The 16,009-nt window shown below is 42.8% G+C and overlaps 1 protein-coding gene across 5 annotated transcripts in view; it reads right to left on the bottom strand.

Annotated features, from left to right (window-relative positions):
- The window catches only part of zfhx4 (zinc finger homeobox 4), a 348,201-nt gene that overhangs the window by 73,090 nt on the left and 259,102 nt on the right, over positions 1 to 16,009 (bottom strand). For 2 of the 5 annotated variants that reach the window (XM_017716563.2, XM_017716589.2), the window contains exon 1: positions 14,752 to 15,113. The exons of 2 other annotated variants lie outside the window; for them this stretch is intronic. The gene's annotated coding sequence lies outside the window, so the exon portion shown is untranslated. Of the gene's footprint in view, positions 1 to 13,893; positions 14,691 to 14,751; positions 15,114 to 16,009 lie in introns of those variants that run through there. One more of the 5 variants, XM_037534163.1, reaches the window with a different exon arrangement.

Genomic DNA, 16,009 nt, shown 5'->3' with positions numbered 1-16,009 from the left:
GGCCGCTCAGCAATGCTGAAAGCACCTCCAGCTTTCATATTGATATTCCGCTTTGGAGCAGAGATCATTCACAATCAGCGGCAAAGTTGCCGACTGAAGTATGCCCATCCATTTCTTAGGTTTGGTGGGGGGAGGGAAAGGGAACACTGGCTTATCAGTGTTATCTAGACATGCTCTGAATCTCAACATGTCAGGTTAGCCCATAACAATCGCTGCTTTTCACTACGACTCATCTCCACTAGGGCAAAAACCGACAAAGAAGCAGCACAGCTTCTGAACCGAGCCAGAGTCTGGAAGGATTATGCTCGTGTTTGGTCCGCAAACAGAAACTAACACCAAGAACGTACCTTCTTTTTAAACAGGTCCCACGTTCTTTTTACTTTTTTTCAGCTTGCACCTTTTGAACCGAGCGTAACAGCAGCGGTTCTATAAAAAACATTCTGATTCCTCCCACATGAGGTAACTTAACTGTGAAACAGTTTTTTTTGCCTTTCTCTTACTTTCTCCCTCTTTTTCAATCTACAAAGAGAAGGCTGAACGAAAAAAAAGAAAAAGATCTTTCCTTTAGAACAGAAAAGGGTTCTCTTTCTCTCTCTATATCTCTCAAAACAACAAGGACACGTCTCTCATCCGCACGGAAGTTTCCCATTCCCTCAAGAACAAAGAAAATGGCAAACAGTGTTTCTACCTCTGTTTTTTAATTAAGACTGTCCTGGCCCCCCTCTCTCTCCCTCTCTGCCTCGCTCTCTCTGCGGTCCGTGGAGACACGGCCTGTGAAGTGATTAAAAAGAATGTGATCTGATCAAGAGACAGGAATAATGGGGGAAGGAATGCTAGGTTGGTCCGAGTGCTAAGTTCTTGGGAAAAGTGGGCTGAGAGGCTTCTTTTGCCTATTGTTTTTCTCCCACACCCCTCCACCCATCCTTTCTCCCTGCCTTTCAGGAGCTCACTGAGAAGGACAGCAGGCTCTTTTTTTTTTTTAAGCCGGGGATTTCACTCGCTCTTTTTTTTCAGACATTATTCCTCATTCGCTCTGTCTTTTTGTGAAGAAGCCAAAACACAGGTTAAAAGTTAGTACACTAGTATGTGGCTGGAGTTGGGACATGGCTGGAATAAGGGGGAAAAGTGAAAAAATAAAATGAAATGTCCTTGAATTGTATCAGGTTTTAGCAAAGGTCATCCCCGTCCTGGCTGTGGCTTTCTCCTTACACCAAATCCTCTATCAAAATGTCATAGTGAGTTAGGCAAAGACAATGGGGAGTCGCAGCGTGAAAGCTGCCCACATATCTAATCCTGACAATGGCATGAATAGGCCTTCACAAGAGTAATTATACTTGTTTATTTGTTGCCATGCAGAAAGAAGTGATGAAAAATCCATCAAAGTGGTATTATCCAAACATCAAGAGCTTCTTTGGCCTCCAAGGACACCAGGAGGCTTAATTCTTTCTTGTTTAAAGAATTCGTTCTTGTGTAAAGAAATTGAAAGGGGGGTGGGTGAGAGAAAGGGAAAAAGGAGGTTTTGCCTGGGTGTTTTTTCACAAAGCCTTTTGCCAACCCTATTTGTGCCTTGAGGTGTAACAGTAGAAGCAGCAGGACTCCCCTGCGCCACAGACATGGTTAAGGCCCTCATTTTCAATAGGCACCATATCATTACTGTCGGGCGTGGCACAATTCTACTGCGGTGAAAAACGGGAGTCCATTTAGCACAGGAATCTATTCTGTACAAATTACCTGTCCACAAAATGCCTTTTAGCAAACACAGTCAAACTCCACTGACATACAAGGAGCCTGTCTTGGAAAAAAAGAGCAAAAAAGATGTAAGTACTGCAATGTGATTTGCACAAAGCTACAGAAAAGATGGCTTTAACACATACAGCTTTACCTGTCTGATTATACAAGAAAGGTTAACAGTAACAGAATAAAACAGTATCTTATGACATGTTTTACATTTGTGAACTACTAAGTGTACTAAAGAGAGCCTTCCTAAACAGACCCTTTTAACTTGTCTAAGAAAGAAAGAAAGAAAGAAAGAAAGAAAGAAAGAAAGAAGTAAATAAAGCCTTGGCCTTCCGTGGCTTTCCACGACCGCTTCACCCATTTGAAAACTTTTAACATGAGGGCCCAGTATCAAAGGGAAACACAATCTACATAGCTAATGTCTTTCCCCCCAAATTCAAAGCAGGGAAACGCTGCAATTTTTCTTTGCCGGCAATCTGGAAACACTCTGGAGTTAATTACGGCTGATTCGAAATGAACCGCACAAACAAAGGCCAGTCTATGTCCAGACAATTATACTGCATTAACCAGCTTAGAGCTTCCTGCTGATGTTCCTGGGGCTCTTCTTCGGCCTTTCCCCAGCACGGGGAGGAGGAATGCCTGCACGGCCGAGATTAACGAGCAGCGCCGCCGAAGAATGTGTGACGACCTCTCCTGACACAGCGCAAACTTTCGGCCCAAGCAGCCACAAAGGGGAGAAGGTAATTAAGTTTGAAAGAAAAGGGCCCTCGCAACAAACAATGATTCTGTGTCTTTGGAGAAGAGAAGGGGGTGCGGTAGAGGGGACTGAGGGAAGGAAAAAAAGAGGAAAAAAAAAAAAAGAAAAAGAAAAAATCATTAACATTCACAACAACTGTGAGAAAGAGAACAGTCCCAGTGTTTTTGAGGCAGGTTCTCTGCTGGCCTTCCTCTTTAGCCTTTTTTTCACCCCACATCTGGTTTCACATCTTCTCTTTCTGGTGCCCACGTGATGGCAAATCATCCTCATGCACCACCCCCCCACCCCCCCTCCCTCTTTCCTTCTCTCTTGCTCTCGCTGCAATTGTTTCAACTGCGTGCACTGCACCTAATGGGCAGCTTTGCAAAGTTAACTTCAACACTATGCAATTTTTTGCATGGATTACGCTTAGGGAGAGCAAAAAAAGGAGGCAATGCTGTAATGAAAAGCACGCATCTGCTCCTCGCCTACCCACCTGAGACACATCAGCACTCTTAGCGCTGTGTATATTTTGCTAAGAGAAATAACGCAGATGCAAATCAGTGCATTATCCCACTTTTAAATTGCGCCTGCTTCCCCCAGCGAGTATTTTAGCTTAATTAGCAAAGGAGATGTGTTATTCCAAGGCTGACACACCATAAAACAATGACACCTGCACATATGGACAAGGACAGTTAAAAAAAAAAAAGCAAGAGCAGACTCATGTGAGAATGAACACACTCGCTAGGCACAGAGCACACATTTTCAAAGGAGGCACTGAGGAAAATTAGCAGTGGTTACTCTCTGATTCATTGAGTTGACGTGAATCCGACTCGTGATCTTTCCGCTGTCCTCACATGCACGAGTGATGAATACGTTTACTTTCTGCCTCTTCGACAGAGGGAAAAAACGTCTTGGTTTTTTCCTTTGGTGTGCGCGTGTTTTTTTTTCCATGCTCAACAAGAAAGCAGAGAATCTAATTGCGGCTTTGCCAGCCTCATGCTCAGTAATCACCCTCTCTTTGTCTAGTCCATGCAAAGCAGGATTAGAGTTAAAATGATGACTGCCTAATCCCTTGATTTCCATGTACTAAATAAATATTAATCTACTGGTCAATCATGCTCTTGTAAGGTACGATATATACAATATGAAAGTGCTTACCGGTTACATAAATCGCGCTTTAGGTGCAGCTGTTTGAAAGCAGGCATGCAGGGTCATAAACCCCGCAGTGCTTTTATTAGAAGAGAGATGCACTTAATTAATGAGGATTCAGATTAACCAGTCGCACGTGTTGGTTGTTTGCTTGTTTGACTATGCATGTAAACCCTCTTAGCTATGAGCGTCCAGTAATATGGATGTACAAGGATGTCGGAAATAATCAGTATCAGACATTTGCATTGAAAAATATCGGACAGATTTGACTAATATTTCAACACAATATTTTTGATGTATTTATTGTACTCTAAAAGAGCAGAATATTTAGGCTATGCTGGACTACTGTGCAGAAATACCTGCATTTTATTCATTTTATTATATTTGTTACCTACGAGAAATAAACGTTCTTTATCCATAACGCTAATGCAGTCCCGATTTCTACATTTCACAAATGTTTCTGTATCAATCGGCATCAGCGTTGGCAGATATGTGGAGAACACAATTCCCACATCGGTGCATCCCTATCCAATAGTTTCTATTAATGTGCTCAACACTGTAGACTTCAGCAGTTCAACAGCTATGTCCACTACAGTCATGCCAGGCATGCTACCATCTAATGGAGCATGCGGATGACTGAGCAAACATGCACCGTATGCCTGAGAGGGACACACACTGAGTCCAGCCAGTGACGCACACATTTCACACGATCATCTCTCAGAAAAACCAGGGCACATACATATGACAGCAGTGATACTATAAGAAAAAGGAACATTAAGAGAGTAATTATAAAACATTAATCTGTAATCCAACTCATCGCTTCTACAAGCTTGAATCTATAGTTCTAGATAGTTTTAAAAAATGACTTTGACTTATAAGAATAGCAGAACCCTTCTTGGTGCCATATAAAATCTTATGGTTCTTTAAAAAACCATATACACTGAGTTTTTTTTTATTATAGAGAATAACCATTTAAAAAATTAAAAGCTTTTTTTTTTTTTAACTAAAATGATTCGATGCTATAGAAGAACCACTCTTGCTTCCCTAAAACCCATGTTAGAAAAGGTAAGATTTAATGCATGAAGAAGATTTTAATGATTGTTGGATCCTTTAAAAGTTTCTTTATGATAAAAAAAATGACGAAAACCTATTGTATTGTAACCTGATGTATATGGTTCTTTCAAGAACCCTGGGATTCTATACCAATTTTAGCATTCTTTCAATAAAGGTTCTTTTACAGGAATGGTTCTCCAAAGAATCCCCTGAAAAGTCCTGCAAAGAACCAGCAGTGGTTCTTCAACGGCACTGTGCAGAACCTTTTCTAGTGGATTTAGTTTTCAGTTTCCTAAAGAACAAATTATTTGAAGGATTTACTTTAAGAAAAGAGAAAAGTAAGACTGCTGTTGCTCTGTTGTTTTGCCTTTCTTTTGCCTTTACCCAGCTCACTGCTTCTGCAGGCTTTCTGCTTAATCTGGAACCAGATTAGCTGCTATATAGAATCATTTTTAAATGTTCTTTTAAGATCCATATATAAAGAGAACAACCACACAAAGTACAGTTTATGCATACAAATTGGTTCTGTATATGACCTTACTTTACTCTTATCAAAGAACCCTTGAGGAACCACTTTTTTTAACAGTATGCGATGGAGGCCTCTATTCCGCTGCTGTCAGTGGTCTGAGAAAGGCTCTTTTAGAGATTAACATGAGACACCATTTTTAATTGAGGCTCCTTCTCTGATTCTGACCTTTCTGCACTGTCATTTTCCCAGAGAAACAATAAAAGTTAAAAGTTCAAGCTCCTCAGTAAAGGCAGCGCTCCCCAGACTCCCCAGTCCTGTAATTATCTAGTATTATAAACATAATCACAGGCCAGGTATCCCTACATGCATTCCAGGGCTGTTAGCTATGCACTAATCCAAGCATTCTTCACTGAGGTATTTCACAAAACATGTCAAACAGTCTATTAAGGTATGAAAAACTGCTGCTAAATAAGTTCCTCCATCCAGGCCCAGTGGCCTTATAAGGTCACGCAAGCGATCCCTCCCCCCTGATATCTCTAATTTCTGGAGCCAGAGAATTACTAATTAACTTAAGGTCTGGGCCTATATTTAATTAGAGAGCTCTCCAAATGAACTTTAGACCAAAGGCATTTGCTTTCTAAACAAACTTCGTTCTGACAGCTGTTGCAAGTTTACCTTTGCTATGACCATGAAAAAAGGGGGGAAAAAATTCTAAAATACATTTGTTTTCAGTGCCATCACAGGGTCATTACTTCTTTAGGGGGAGAAGGGAGTGTTCCAGCTGAAAATTGTATGTTTTAATTGGATTTCACTCCAAACAAACAACTGTCATATGTAATTAGCATGGGTCTAGATTAGGCCCACAATATTCCATTATCAAATAAACTGAATGTCACGCAAGCTACGAATCCAATTGGCTTGGGAAAGTTAACTTCAACAAATCAGTCATGACATCCCATTTGCTTCCTAAAAGCACCAGAAATAAATGATCATAATTCACAAAATATAATTGCATTTTTTTTTCTACCAGAAAGGTTTTAATTCGTTAATTTAATGGTTTGGTTAGGGGAAGGAAAAAAAAAGATTTCTCTGTTAGACGAAAAGGGCAAGAGAATGAAAAGTAGTTCAGAGCAGCAGTAATGAAGAGCAACATTAAAAGAGCTGCTGCTTTTTTGCCATTGGTGCCATTTGAAAGCTCATATGGGCAGCAGTTTGGCCTTGCTGAAACATTATCAGTACACCGCAGAGAGCGGAAGGCCACCATGTTTCATGCTTCTCGGCTCGTGAAAGGCCTCAAAAAGATATTGGGGGGCGGGGTTTAAGGTCAACGAGAACTTGGATGAGAAAACAAGGCCTGCGTCGGCATAACGTCCAGCTAATTAAGGCAAAGAAAACACATTATTTCTGAAGTCTTGCATGTTAATACGCAGAGGGAAAAAATGATTTGTTTTGCTATGAAACGCCATGCAATAATATGCAGAGGTAAGGGAGTTTTTGTTTAAAAGAAATGCACGGTCCAGATGTACGCATGTAAAATGGCACATATACATTCATTTCAGCAAACCCAGCAGTCTGGCTCTGAGTGGAAAATATTCTTTATTTCTTAAACTAGGCTATTCTCTCTCTCTCTCTCTCTCTTTCTCTCGATCTCACCCAACTCCCTCCACCCCTTCTCTAATTTTAACAGCTCTCAGGCCCACCATTTGTATGTATCGCTTGATCTTTGCAGGGGCCTCCGATTTGATTTTATATGAAATACCCCAACGGACCTCAATTTCCCCCTAATGGGTTTTTCATACATTTCCAAGCATCTTTTTCTATTACACTTTTGAACTTCCAGTACTTTCAGTGATTGTCTATAACTTAAATTGCCTAAAATAGACAAGGTGAGATTGGGTTCCATTGTTTCTACAAAAAAAAAGAAAGAAAAAGCACAGACAATGAGGACAGGGCCATGAAGGAAATCACAGTTTTGCTAAAAGCCAAAACTAGTCTCAGAAATTTGAAAAAGACGTATGTCCGCCTCACCCTTCTCCGTTCCTTCTATTCGGAGCGATCCTCTCTTGCCTTTTCTTTTTTTGGCTTGGTCTCTTTGACGCAAATTGTAAATTCCACCAACCATTCATTTAGTCTACAGCTTACCCATCATTAGAGCTGCTGACAAGATGACCAACAGCAGCACCTCCAGCACCTACACAAACCCAGCCTTCAGAGCCCTGCTCATCTGTCCTGATGGAAAGTCTAAGCCTGCTTTAAAGCAAATAATTAAAGATGATTCCAATGCACATGCCAGACCAGAGCGAGACAGGATATGAGAAGTCTAGTATTAACTAAATACTTCTCTGGGGACTGCAGCAGCTTTGCTCAACCTCAGGCCTAACACAAACAGTGAGCCAGCGTCGTGTCTGGAAAGCTGCTCTCTCTCCTCTGCACACGCATACACGCATGAACATGCTCGCACACAGGTGGAATAGCCTTGTTAATATCCCCAGCTCATCGTTTGGGCCAAGCTAACTAAGCAGCATGAATATTCATGAGGGCAAGCTCTCATTTGTTTGTTTACATAAGACAGTACCGGTCATACATATTCAATTATGGCTCCTCATCCTAGAAGGCCAATAATGGGCTTGTTATCCAGATGTGATTGGATACGACCATTTCTTCTCTTTGAAGATGGATTGATCTGGATTCTCGTACATCTTCAACAATGAATTTCAGTTTGGAACTGAAATCAATGCACACCTCTTTAAATTGTTAATCATCTTATATGGGATGTCCATAAAACAATGCTCGCCATTTACTTGTTGAGAACACCCAGAGTGAATAGTCAGTATCCCCTTTAGGCCAACATCTTCAATATTTTCAAAAAAGTGCTTGTTCCTAGTTGCCTACATGCTTTGCTACTGTTCTGCCAAAACTGATATGATCTCAAAACAATCACACATCCCTAACATTCTATTCATGTGATACCAATGTATACATGTGAATGAATGAATTCAAATCACTGTTTTCAATATCACCCTAAAGAACCACCATTAGTGCCAAAACAGATTCTCTATAGTTCTAGCTAAATCTGCAACAGTCACCTCGTCGCTCATTACTTCCGGTCATCTCTCAAACATCAGGACCAAACACACAAGCGAGCGAAAGCCAAGGCACCTCACCGTGTGTGCAGTAGCAGCATGGAGTTGCTAGGTGCATGAAAGAAAAGCACCGGCATACAGGCCAAGCTTAGATCGTCAACCTTGATTCGTCAAAGCTGGCCTGGTGCACCGTCCAAGTGCCAGATCTAAAGAGCGCAGCTGCGTTTACAGAACCAGGACGAGCAGTTCTCCAGCTCCAACCTGAATGGTTGCATGAGAAAAAGACCGTTGTGGCCAAATGATTAATATACAACGTCCATCACATTGATCTCTTTGCATAACTGGCTTTTCAACTGCATTTGTTGCATTTTATTTTTGTTTTTCCCCTCTCTCTTTCTTTTTAATACCCTGTAGAAGAAGCTTTATGCAAAGCAAGGAGAAGAGCCTGAGAAGGAGAGCACGAGGAAAAATCCCCTTACTCTGACGAGACACGGGGCTGACAGAAAAAGTAATGCAATCCCTACTGGCGGCGGACCAAGAGCAACAAAAACATTTAGATAACTGTGTTCAATAATGAAAGTTTTCAATGAGGACAAAAATTACATTTCCTCACGATAACGAGACCTTCCCATAACAAGCCCTGCGAATGGCTGAAATGCCCGCGTCCTCATCAGTCATGTGCGCTCACACATCGGGGGCCGTCGCTAACTCTATTAGCTTCCTCTTTACAAAGGGCTAGGCGTTTTAACTGCGTCCAAGCTGCAGGGTAAAGAGGGCACATCTCAAGGGCTGGTTCTGGCGTCGTGGATGGGGGGGGTGGGGGATGGGGGGGGTAGGTGGTGTGACACTCCAATGGATTTCACTTGACAACCAAGCACAAGTCAGCATCTGGTAAAGCATGTCAGTGCATGGGCTGATCCAGTCAGACATTAAAGCATGACCCATCTAACTGCGAAGGCTGCTTAAAAATGCAGACAGAAGCCATCCTCTATGGTGCATCCCCTTTCACTGTGGATGGGGTTAAACCAAAGGACACTGGCACCTTTCACAGTCAACTCAAAGCTAACTTCCTTTTTCACTGCTGGAAATATTAAGTTGCTCACTATACTGATAAAAGGGAACGAGAAGAAATCGCTTTGTCCACGCTGGCCTGCAAGCAGCCGGGCCACCGTTTCTTTCTTTCTTTTTTTTTTTCTCCCCCTTGGAACAATTAGCATATGAAAGGCCAGTTATGGTGTATAAAAAGTCAGTGAAAGAGGACCCAGGCACGTTGAAAAACAACACAGCGCAGGGACGTTTCTATTGTGGCCACACGCTTTCTGCCCGGAGATCATTTCCATAGAGCAGATGCGACGCAAGTGACGCTGTGCCGCATTCGATACTCACGTCACTCTGACGCCACCTTCAATACGGAGACCAGTTCAGCGGGACCGGCTCAAAAACTTAACATCACCGTACACATCTATATATAATCATCTTTCAAAACAGCCTTTTTTAGAGTAGGCCTCTCTTCCTGCAAACAGTAAAGCAGTTCCAAATAAATATTCTTTTTTTTAATCAACTTACATTGGAAAATAAAGAAATTCAATACCTGCAATATCCAGTCCCTGGCGCTCCTATTGTGCCTGAATGCTAGTGCATAAAGGACCAGGAGCCTCTATTTACTAGTGGAGAGAGGGGCCATTACCATACATATTACTTCACATGATGACAAAATCTGCAGGCATCTTGGGAGGCTCCAGGAATATGAAGCCCGCGCTTGTTGTCTCAAGTCCTCGACAAACACATCTTTAGGGAGAGCCGGCCCAGAAATAAAGAGAGAGAGAGAGAGAGAGAGAGAGAGACAGAGAGAGAGAGAGAGAGAGAGAGAGAGGCAGCATTTTCACTCTGCTTTCATCTCAGTCACTCAGTCAACCATTCAATGCTCCATTCAAAGCCGCTGTGCATTATGCAAAAAAATGCTAATCCTTTTCCGATGCTTTCACACTTGTACAAACCCCCATTCCCTCCAGTGAAAAGCAATTATATCAGTTTACATTTCTGTCAAAAAACAGGATTAATGCAGGAGTACTAGCATTGCGGCGGGTATCCCCCCATACTAGCTAAAGGAAACTAGAGATTATTCCAGACAGTATTCTCTTTCCTACTCTTCGCAAGAGAAAAAAAAGTGGAGAGGCTTTAAGAATGTTATTTAATTAGCCAAAGGGAGAAGAACAGAGCTTTAGTTGCTGTGGAAACTCTTTTCTGACCTGACCTTCTCTTTGCCAGGGCCCCGCACAAAACGAGATCCAGTCTAGTCTTTTAATCAGAAACAAATTATGAAAGAATGTTGCCAGGGCTGGACGATGCTGTCCGCGGTCGGCAGTAAGAGAAGCAGCGTCCTCCCCTTCGCTCGTACGTCAGGCAGGCCATGACAAATGACACCAGGAAGACCCGCCCCACCTCGTTGAGATTTGCATATGCAAATTCCCACACAAGGGAAGCGTGCATAAACAAGTGTCATTGTGAGGTGGATTAAGCTGGCATTTTTTTTTTTTGGCTTTTTTTTAAGGGGGAGGTGACTATGTAGGGACCCACTGTATTCAGGGCCATTAGTCAGCACAATTAACCCTGTCTCCATGGAGACTAATGAAATTTTGCTATGGTATGACTTAAATTAGATAGCTGGTTATGCGTTTCCACAATCCCAACTCCAAATCCATTATTTGCCCCAGGAACAATGAGCCATTTGTGCTCAGCTGATCTCTGCCAGCTGAACAAACCTCTGAGCTGACAATTTGCATATGTTAATATAATTAAGCGCTAATTACACGAAACTTGCGCTGCGTCTCACACGCACTTTCCCTGGGCGCTGTGGAGCTTGAACCCCATCCAAGTGTTTAACCCTTCAGACAGCCTGTAAGCAGGGGGAGGCCCGGCCTCCTCCACAAAAACGCCTCGGGGCTGACACGAGAAGGCCCCCACTTAATACATTAAGCCAGCTCCTGACTTCTCAGCTTTCCAGCGGCCAAAGCTCCGTGGACCGGTGTATGTTCTGTGGCCTCGTCGACCGGACCAAATTCAATTGGGCCCACAACAAAAGCCCCCACAGTTCCCCCGCCAAACAATGTGATAATTTTCTTGACGCTATCTGTGGCAATCATGAGGAACGCAGACGCAGGAACCGAGAGAACAGGGAGCTTATTAAACAGGCAGCGCAGGCAAAGCCACATCAAGCACAAACAAATCACTGCATATTTATGTTTCCCGACGAGCCAAGAGGCAGTGCTGAGTGCAATTTTTCCCCCCTTAAAATTAAAAATAAGTCATGCTTGATGTAAGATTTGACAGGTATAACTTAAACATGTCTCGCACACGCTGACAAACGTTTCCTTGGCAAAACAAAAAGACAAAAAAAGGATCCTCATAACATCACACCCAGATGTAAGACAACGTGCCGCTTTTGAAATTGTAATGGACAGGAATCTTTAAGGAAATCAAATGGCCGTGGCCAGATTAAAAGGGGCTTTGTCCTCCTCTGCATGCATTTCTTTTAGTAACTAAATTAAGCGAGTCTCTTCAAAAAGGTGTAAGATGAGCCAAATGGGGAGGGAAAAAAATGTTCTATCACATCTGAAATTCATGCAGCTGTGCAGAATGCAGTCCAGATGGTGCAGGAGAGGGAATGGAAAAAAACAAACACCTGATGACGGACAGCAAAAGCTTGGAGGACCACGATAATGTCAAGGTTAAAGAAAACAGAAATAAAGCTTTCCGCTGCTCCACTGTAAAGCCAGCTCGTAATGAATTTCCACAGACACGAATGTAATAACACACCGGTTCGTGTTTGCAGAGCCTCAGGATTGGAAGCTACCGCTGCCCTAAATGGTTAATATCATGCTAAAGCAAAACCTGTATTTTAGTGAGTGCTTCTGAAAAGGCCTTTTAAGGAAAACAACAGTTTGCTGCTTCTGAAGGAAAAAAAAAACAAAGCATTTCGACAACAATGAACATCTTCTGTTTATTCATGGGAGTTTTCAAAAAATATATGTGCATATATTATGTCTGAGTGGATCTTGTCTGTGTGCATCCGCCTGTCTGTAAGGAAGGCTCCGCTTTAATTATTGTTATTATTATAAATACTTCAATAACCATGTTTCAGCATTCAAGCGAACACACGGCCATCATTCAGCCTTTTAGCCAAGTGCATTAATGTCACAAAGCAGTGGCAGTCGTCGCCCTCTGCACTGCCATAGGATTTTTCGGTGTTGAACAGCGAAACGCTGTGATAGGCTTGTAGCAACCATTGCTGCTGAGGGGGGATTTTAAATCATCTGGCCTCTTCTATTAGACTTGAGACTTATTGAGGTAGAAACCATAAAATATGAAGAAGGGAAATTTAATCCCTGAAATATTGATTTGCACATTAATATCATATAGGCAGAGGGCAATTTGGCTTCATGGAAATGACACACTGTCGACCCTTAGAGAAGCCTGAGCCAATCTCACTGCGGAACGTGTCTGGATCTCGGGTTATTAAGGGCTTCCCTCAACGGATCGACAAATTTAATCTGTACGCCCCATAAAATACTGCATGTGTTGTCTAACAAAAACACTGGATGAACATTCAGATTTTTAAAGCCTAACACAAAAACCTCCTTTTCTAGTCACGCTCCACTCCTCTTAGTCAAGCACTTATGAATCCTTCCCTTCCTTCTTGCTAGCCATTTTTCGCTGTACGTGTTTTATGAAGCTATCTGATGAAAATATCACCTGATGGGATTTGATTTACATAATAAGCTCTGTGGAAGTGCCTGCTGCTGCTGCTGCCTGCACACAGGAGAGAAATTACTGTACGGTGCATGATCCTTGCTAACACAAAACACTGTTCTGAGGCAGGAAAACAGACATTTCATTTTGAAAGACAGAAATGGGCAAAGGCTTACAGCTCTCAGCACATCTGCAGGTTTATTTTTACAGCATGTGATGGATGCTATCATGGCTGCAGACAAAAACAATTCTAGCAAATGAGGAAAATTCACGATACTAATATAGTAACACTACAGTAACAGCAGTAATAATTATAGTACTAATAGAGCAATAGCATTCATAACATTACTACAACCAATAACACATTTCCAAACGAGAAAAAAAGGTAAACATGTCCATGGCAATCCAAAATGTGCAACAAAACGATGGCATCCGATGAGTTTCTATGAAGTGTAAAATAGCTGCCCAGCACATCTAACTGACTAACGTAAAGAAAGAATAAAAAGAGCCACAAATCCGCCAAAAATACGGAGACCGTCCGTGTACTCCAAAAGCAGGGTGCATTTTCGTACTGAGAGCAAAGAGGACCCTCACACTCTCACACACACACAGAGAAGCGACTATGTGTGTGTGTGTGTGTGTGTATATGTGTGTGTTCAGGGTTTTTTCTACGCTCTCGATGCGAGCGATCGATGCCCCCTGTCACCGTCGCGTCCCAACCGGAGCCAGCAGACCAGCCTTCGAGCAAAAGCAGCACACATACAGTACTCTACATCCCCCATGTTCTCCAGACCCCCATAACAACACGATGTCAACTTAACGAATCTTCGAGTGACGGTAAAGCGCGAGGAGAGACAAAAACAGCAACACGAGGGGGGAAACGAAGCAAAAACAGTGGAGAAAATGGAGCTTACGGCGTGGAAAGACAAGTAGCCTAAAGACGGACAGCCCAGTCCGGACCAGCCGGCGAAACGTCGAGGTCCATCAGTTGCGTTTAAAAAGCTCGGGGCTCTAACGCGGTACCAGTGAGCACGGCAGCCGAGGAGTTTCGGGTGAAGTGGAGCACCATTAGAGTTGAATCCTTCCCTGCCTATCCGCTCTTACTCTGTCCGAGAAGACACTCCGTGGCAGGTAAACAGTGAAACGTGTGAGGAACCAGCGTTCACGTTCACGCTAACTCTCTTTCACAACACCGCGAGCGTGGACCGTCCACGCGCTTCTCTCTGCGTTTCGCTTTTTTTACGTTAACGACGCTGGTACAACGGTGAGGCGACCGTTAGAGAAAACCCATCGCCTTTGTTGTCCCTGACGAAAACACGACGTTTCAGGGATAAAACGGTCAAATGAACGAGAAAAGACTCACGCCTCGACCGAAAGGAGTGAAAACAGACCGGGAAAAGAAAGAAAAGCTGAAGAGTAAACCGCTGGCCGCAGTCTAACGGCGCTTACAGGCATCCGCGTCAAAAATAAAAACGCTTCACTTTGAGGTTCGAGGCGAGAAAGAGGGCTGAAAGTTGCCAAAGCGGCTCGGCTGAGGTGCGAGCGGTGTCACCGGGCTATCCGCTCTCTGACAGCTCGCTGCTCTTAAACGCTGTTAGAAACCAAGAAAATCATATCGCTCGAAATGCTACAGCGGCGGAGCTGTCTTAGCAAAACTAACGCTAGCGATCAAAAAATCCTCCGACCGCTGATCAATAAGCCGCGGTACCGACCTAAATTTAACACCGACTACTCAATAAAAGTTGGAGGAAAAAAAGAAAAAAAAAACTTACTTTCTTCCCCCCGCAGCTCCCTCCGCTTCTTCTCTTGCTGAAGAAAATCACATCCAATGATAGCGAAAGTTGGTAACAAAAAAGGTGAAAAAAGAACAATAATCCTCCAAGTTTATTGGAAAAAAGAGAAAAAAAAAACGTAAATACGACCGGTGACAGAAAAAGAGTCGATCCTTTGGGGTCCGGTTGGTAAAAAGACGTGTCGACGGCTGCCTAGCAGTTTCGGTTGTGGAGGGGTTTGGGGAAAGGAGGAAAGGGAAAAATGAAAATCCGATATGTCTTTATTCTGCTAATTATTATCGTTTTAGCCCTGTTTAAAAAAATGGCTGATTAAGTTGAGTGCGCATGTCTTTGTGCGTCTATTCCCGATATGCACTCTGGGAATGAGAGAGAGAGAGAGAGAGAGAGAGAGAGAGAGAGAGGAAGGGGGAGCGAGGGAGGGAGCGAGCGAGAGAGCGAGGGAGGGAGGGAGAGGGCGAGGGAGAAAGAGAGAGAGAGAGAGAAAGAGAGAGAGAGGCGTAATTAGTGAGGTGATCAACAGTCTCCACATTGCAAATGACGCCTCGGTTCAGCTCGCTGCTGAGCTGAAGGGCCGGATAGAGCCTACCTCTCTAATGGCGGGAAACAAAAACCACAAGAACAAAACAGAAAAATGCTAGGCAGTGAGAAGCTAATGAAGAATTCCAGCTCAGTTATTTCCCCACTTTTATTATTATTCTTTCATAAACCACTCCTGCTTAGATAAGAAATAAACTGAACGCAAACGCGGGGAACCTTTTTAAGGCGGCACATTAATACCGCAGCCTACAAGTGCACAACAAGCCGGTGCGTTTTAACATCACTGAAGGCTGTTTTAGACGAAATATCCAGTAAAGCAGCGTTTCGATCCCGTCATATCGCTTGTATGACATGGACCCACAGGATAAAATCATATATTAACGCTCATATTCTCAAAACGCAGCACTGTTTATGAGCAATTATAAATAACAACAGTGGGGCGGATGAATACAAACTCTGCTAAACGGCTGATTCTTATTTTTTTCGTGCAAAATAAGCACGTTTTTTTATTTGTGAAGCACATTTACAGGAGATGAACGAAAGACAGTGGACGAGATCTGGTTACAGTGAAGTGTATTTTTAAAAAAAATGATAACACTAACTGAGCCATTTAATGTTTACCATTTAGTCAAGAGCGCATGTTGGCTAATTCCACTAGGATTTTACTGACTGTACTTATGAACAACATATGAATATGCTT

Source organism: Pygocentrus nattereri, chromosome 24 (genome assembly GCF_015220715.1).
Source record: "Pygocentrus nattereri isolate fPygNat1 chromosome 24, fPygNat1.pri, whole genome shotgun sequence".
NCBI lineage: Eukaryota > Metazoa > Chordata > Actinopteri > Characiformes > Serrasalmidae > Pygocentrus > Pygocentrus nattereri.
This window is presented reverse-complemented; position numbering and strand designations above follow the sequence as displayed.